Genomic DNA, 6,973 nt, shown 5'->3' with positions numbered 1-6,973 from the left:
GTGACTAACTACGATGTTCGGCACGATGTCGCGTAGAAACTCATTAGAGGTAAGGGTTTAATATAATTGCCATACCTCTAACAGACTAGTCCGCTACAATCGTAGACTACATATTCACTTAACACCAGGCGAGATTGCAGACAAAGGCTAACCCGTAGAAGAATAAAAAAAAAGTGTGTGTATTAGTGTACACACGTAAGAAGTGAAACCTCTTTATGGCATAATTTTATATATTTTTTTTTTTTTGGTAGCGAATCACCTACTCTGTCTGCTCTGAAGCTTTTACCAAGAATCTTCAGGCAAAATATTTAATTTTATTTAAAACAAGGTAAAAAGCCATAAAATTGAGTTCCTAATTTATTTAGATTCTATTCAAAACAAAGCAAAAAGCCAACATCACGCGGTGTTCCCAGGCGGTCACCCATCCAAGTACTGACCACGCCCGATGTTGCTAAACTTCGGTGATCGGACGAGAACCGGTGTATTCAACATGGTATGGACGTTGGCAACAGTGGCATTGAATTACACAATCAGAATATGACAATCTGTCACATAATATAAATACCCATTAATGGTAGCGTTAAACGTTTAACGCAACCTTATTGGAAGTCGCATTTGAAGTTTTACTTCAAAAACAGCTTCACTTTTTCTCCGTGTTCATGTTCAGCAGTCGATCCTGGTCTAAAACTGTTGATAAAAGAGCCGGTTGGATGCGTATTTTGTATATATGTATTACATAAGGATTATTAAGGTACTACATTTTATTCCACAAAACAAGAGGTCCATTCCCAGTACAGTGGGGCTGACTTATATTAGACTGATAACAACGCGAGTCTATGGGGCTATCAAACAATTTTAACATAAATGCTTTCTTCTGTCAATTATCTGGAATTCATACAACAACCCCCGACAGAGCTTTCAAATATGAGTTAGATTTATAAACAGATGCAGCTGACGTATCTAGGCCAAAGGGAGAATATACAAAGTCTTAAGATAAGACAGTTGTGGATTTTAGGAGCATTTTCCCCGAGTGTCATATTGGGCACAGTACAACAGCTCCAAGTTATAAATGAGTGAAATGTAAAAGACTTGGAAAATGATCCATCAACGTCGGAGATAAAATGACGATGTGTCGGTGGCAGCTGATTTATTATTGTCTTAGGTTAACCGAGATAGACTCGGCTAAGCTTTATAAAAGATAATTTATTAACTTCGAAGGAAAATTACGATACAATATTTTAATTATTATGTTTAGTAGTTGGTCGTTTGTCTATTTGTTGGACGAGGCATTTTTTTGATAATTAATTTCTAAACATTTTCAGTAGGTGCCAGCCCCGTAACCCGTGGGTCGGTCCCGTTAATAATCAATATTATTATTTTATTTTTTTATTAAAATGAACCGACTTTGTTAAACAACCAAAAAGCAAGATATAAATATTTTCTACAACATTTTTAAGTCAGGTTGCCTGGCAGAGATCGCTATTAAGCGATAAGGCCGCCTTTTGTATTACTACTTCTTTCGATATGTTTCTGTTTTTGTTATATTTGAAATATGTTAATGTTGTGGTATACAAATAAAGAGTTTAATAATAAAATGTTGAAAATTACTAGATACTTTCCTTGCTATTTACTTCTTTATATGAGGTATGATATACCAAAGAATCATCAATTGTTTGTAAAGTCTGTTGAAAAATGATAATTGTCGAGGTAAGAGCTGTCAATTCCTCTCTCCTATGATATGATAAGCAGGGTGAAGCAGCAGAGGGTGGGTTATGTCTACCGTAGAACCGATGGCAGTTGGGAACACGTGTTCTGAAGTAGAGACAGCGGATTGGTACGTTGAGACGACTTACAGCCCGTTCGCTTTGGCTGGATGAGAAAGGCAGAGGACCACGTGTTGGCCTGCTTTCGGAAAGTACTTGTGTGCTGATGAGGTTGATGATGATGAAAAAGAAGTCCTTTGCCCAGAAATGGAATACGAATAGGCTGAGGTTAAAAATTATGTTGACAGAATGTATGAACTTCAGTGAATTATAATTTGTTTTTCTTTTTAATATTAGTTAATTCCATAAATTTCCTTTTAGTTGTGTTGTTCTTTTTATTTATTTTTAATTAAATTTAGTCGTTTTGGCTTCTTGACGTTCTAATTAATAATAAAAATAAATAAATATTGATTAATAATTTATTGTCATTTGTTAAAAAACCTCTATCAAATATTTTTTTATAACTGGCTGCTGCCCGCGACTTCGTATGCGTTTGATTTTTTTTTAATTTATTTATTTATTAGCTTTTCAAGGGAAACAAACAGTACTATTACACATATAAGTAATGCCGTATTTTTGTATCACGTAAACCAATGAAGTTTTCACAACTTGGTTATACATGTAATACGATAACATTAACCACAATTGCTTAGGAAAGAAAAAGTACCTACCAAGCAATAGCCATAATAAATTTCCTTGTTTTTGATGTGGCATTCAATTTAATTGTAGTTCTAAAAAAAATTAAAGTATTCAGTATAGCTAAGCCTCAAACCTAAAGCGGCCTAAGCCTAAAGCGGACAGCAGCAAACCCCTCATAAGGGTTTGCTGCTGTCCGCTGAGGAGTTCTGTCCTCTATCTCCAACCAAGTTTAGGCAAAATTAAACACGTATTTTAACCTCTATAGTAAAAATAATTATTTAAATCTGTTATAATTTGTCGGAGTTATGGTGTAAAATCGTCAAACACTTTCATCCCCTCTCCCAAAGGAACCGAGCTTAATGTCGGGATAAAAAGTATCCTATTATTATTTCTAGGAATATGTGTACAAAGTTTCATGAGGATCGGTTGAGTAGTTTTTGCGTGAAAGCGTAACAAACAAATTTACATTGACATTTATAATATTAGTAGGGATAGGGATAGGGATAGGGATTACTTTTATTTTTGTTTTGCCTTAATGCCACATTATTTGTTCATTTGGAGATAATTAGATTCTTAATTATTTAGTAGTTAAAGAGCTCTGACAGTTGGACAGATATACAGAAGAACAGACTGACATGAATGAAGTCCAGACCGACTGAATGAAATTAAATACAATTTCACCCAAGTAACCACTAAAGACCGCGCTTCAGTTAGCATCAGTACTAGTGTATCTTATCTAAGTTTGAAACTTAACTTTGGAGTAAACTAAATCAGCTACTAATTAATATGAAGATATCAAATGTTGACGTTTTGGTCTCCATATAAAATAACAGTTTTACGCTTACGTTCAGCAAAAGCTTATTACAGTCCAATGCTGCTTTGACATATATTTATTTTATTTATTTATTTTAATGCTGGACTAACGGCCTCTCCCAACTTGGAAGGGTTTTCCTATTATCCCCCCTCTAGGCAGAGGGGTTCGTGATTGCAGTAGGTGGTAGTAGTACAGAGGACGCTACTGCCCGTTCTCCGTTATGTTCACTTAGTCGCGTCACATTACAAGACATGACACTGACTGTAACCAGCCTAAGGGCTAGAATGAACTTATTTTTGGTACCTATAATGAATGAATGAATACACTTTTATTGTACACCACATAAAAATAAAGAATAAATTATAAAAAACTAGTTTATACGATGTATACAATTAGGGGGCCTTATCTCCACATAGCGATCTCTCCAGGCAACCGGCGTAAAACACCGCTCGAGACGAGAGGTAGGTGGCGCATATAAATATATTTATATATAAAAAATACTGTATATATAATAACCTTCTACTCAGTATTATATATACATCCTAATAATTAATATATATCTATACAATGAATATCAATATAATATGTTTTGTTATATTTTTAATTTTTTAAACGCATTTAAAATATACTAGCCTTTTATATACTTATATAGCTTGGATCCTTGAGATGGACATTGGATACTTTTTATTCTATTTAAATACCATGGTAACGTCCCCGGGTCATTTTTATATCTAGCATGAGTTAGGTACCTAGGCTTCAGAGCTAAACCAATCTTGGAGGAATTTCGAATTGACACATGTTTGGTTCGAGAAGATAAAAATATCCTACGTTCCCCGGAATACAGTATATTTTTTATCTTTTTAAAATAAAGGTTATCGAAGGATTTTAAAACCAGCGAATAATAATAATAATAATGTTTATTTCCAAAAATCTTAAGTCTAAACAATATAGTAAAAACGTTTTCTTATTTTATAGGACGGGGCATCCATGAAATCTTAAATAATTATTTTACTACAAGCTTCTGAAGCTAAACTAAGAAACCTTGTATTTCAGCTTCAGTGCCTTCACCCCCTAGGGTTTTTGATTATCTTTAGCTTAAATATTAAACATACAGTTATAATTACTTAATAATAATAGGAATATACTAACGGGCTAATTGATTTGAATGAAACATAGACAAATTATTTGATACTGCTTTCAAGTAAAACTAAAACTACGTAAAAATTTAAAAATAGTGAAGAAAAAAATCCACAAGTGCAATCCGCAGTGGCCGGAATATTTTTGTATGATGTGCTATTCACAGTCCAGAGTATATGAGGAGTTTAGGTTTGAGATTCTGTGCCACCTGCTTTGGCCCGCGACTTCTTATTGATATTTTTCTGTACCTACTTAAGATCGCATCAGATGCAGATCGGTAAAAAAACATCCATTAGGCTAATATAAAATGCTACCCCCGCCTCGCTGGAGAACTAAACAAGCCATTTTATCATCGTCGCATGTCCGAAATTTACTTGAATAAATTACGCGAAAGGCGAAAACTGTTGAATTTTAACCCGGAGCTGCGCGTGACCGACCCAAAACGACCCGGGCTGAATTTTAAATATTTTATTCATATCACATAGATATTAAAATTTACTAAAGATATACAACTCTTTAGAAATGCAACTCCTTAAAAATTTTCTATTAATATTTAACTAAATGTCCTGAGGACGGTCACAATCTTGTTTGTATTTCAAAGTGGGCTTACTACCTAATTGCTAAGACTTTTAACGCCTTTTGGCTACCTAATACTATCAATATGAGTTCTTCAGGGCTACAAAAAGGCATAGAAAATAACCATTATCAAAGCATGGGTTCCTCAACCTAGACTTCATCATAAATCATGACACTCAAGCATATAAGCCTTATTTAGAAAAACATCAATACAAGTAATTTGGGAAACACTTTCTACGCGATTTATTCCAAACATCTCCGATTTTTTTTATATCAATGGTTTTATTCATTTTACATACATTTGCGAGTCTCGGTTACAAACGCCTTTCTGGGAAATTATAAAGGGGGAAGATCCTGTGTTCTTTTGTTAATAATGGATGTTATTTGTTTGTGTATTCTGTGCTCTCGTGAGGTCTCTTTCGTCTTGAGAATTACTTTTATTAGCGTTACCTACTTTGAATATGGAGAAAAAAGCTTTACTGTTGCCGGCTTTTTAGGATTTAGAGCTCCATTCCACTCATATATTTTTTCAAAGCCGCGGAGCTCCAACGATTTTATGACCTCCTGGTATGCCCTGTGGCTATAGGTTTGGGGACCTAGATTCGGGTCCTAGTTTAGTTCCAAGTTGAGAAAACGCTGTTCAGAAGTTGTACATTAGAATCGTCCCATATACAGCATTATTCATAATCCTTTTAGGTTTTTTTGATTAAATTAGTATATTATTAACTTCTAATCGATTAACATAAAAGCATTTCTGCTAATTAATAATTTCTTATTTCTCGAGGTATTAAATTATCGATATTTTTTTTCTGATAGCTCCAGTAGAAAAATCTCGCCCATAAAATAGGCATCTAGGAGAAATAAATCCTTTTAAATTCAATTGATGAATTCAGCTCTAAAATAAAGCCAACTGGATGTTCATATATTTTGTGATTCACCACAGATCTTTGGTACACGGTAGATATTTTAGGAAGAATCGGCATTCGCATCTCAATTGGGGCTAAATCCTGAATTATTCTACTCACTGCAACTGCGAGCTATCTATCGGAATAAATTTCCAGTCTAGGCACTTAGGGATGATATGGTGTGTAATCTCTTGGTATTTTTAAAAGCAGGTGGGCACTTTGTCATTTTACTGAGTACGGATGTGTTTTTATGATTTTTCTACAACTAGTATATTGAAACTTTTGTTTCTAGGTTCTATTGTTCGAGGATTTAAAATAAGAACACCTGATGATTCTGATAAGACTGCAATCATCTCTTGAGTCCATGGTTCCAGAAGACATGACAGGTTCAGCATGGTAGCTGAGCTAATTGAGTACCACTTAATGAATTAACACAGTGAAATTGTTTCACTTAGCTTTCAGAGCAGATTTACTGTGACGCAACATACGCCCAGTTTTTTATCACTTATTTTAGGCATAGAAACTTTTTTTTACAGAAAAAACGTAAACAAAGGGAAGGATCCAGCAACATTTTCAGTATTGGCATTATTATATTGGTTCGTAGTTATAGGTATTTACCTATACTTGACGTTTTCAGATGCGATTATGAACTTTAAGTTCTCAGTACTAGGGTACTTTGTAACACTATTTACATGACATTTTAACTGGAGTAGGTGCTATTCATCAAACATAATTTTGACATGACATTCCGTTTCTCATCCTCATCATGTCAACCAATAGGTGCCCATTTATTAATCTTTAATATTTCTTGATTCCATGATATTTATCAGAACCAAGTTAAGGATAGGATTTATAGCGCAGTCGCTAATGCACAGAAAACTCAATACCTAAAAATAGTTGTCTCCTGGATATCATAATTTTAAGTGAAACATGCTTACAAAAGAAGAAGGCAGGAATTTAATTCTATAATAGTCTTTAATTGTTATAATATATCGATGCAACTTGATGTTCTCCGTCTGTAGTGTATTGACCCCTTCGTTGACCGAGGGATTTTGCAACGCAGTATTACGTCACGTGTGCGCTAGCCATTATAGTGATATGTGACGCAACATCAGCATTACGTCAGTTCATGACCGCGA

The 6,973-nt window shown here is 34.4% G+C and overlaps 1 non-coding gene across 1 annotated transcript; it reads right to left on the bottom strand.

Annotated features, from left to right (window-relative positions):
• Positions 1-388: 388 nt before the first annotated feature.
• Positions 389-507, bottom strand: LOC120626121. Its single transcript, XR_005658839.1, has one exon. It is a non-coding gene; the product is annotated as a 5S ribosomal RNA (ribosomal RNA).
• Between the last annotated feature and the right edge of the window lie 6,466 nt (positions 508-6,973).

The sequence above is a fragment of the Pararge aegeria genome, chromosome 8, assembly GCF_905163445.1.
Source record: "Pararge aegeria chromosome 8, ilParAegt1.1, whole genome shotgun sequence".
Lineage (NCBI taxonomy): Eukaryota > Metazoa > Arthropoda > Insecta > Lepidoptera > Nymphalidae > Pararge > Pararge aegeria.
This window is presented reverse-complemented; position numbering and strand designations above follow the sequence as displayed.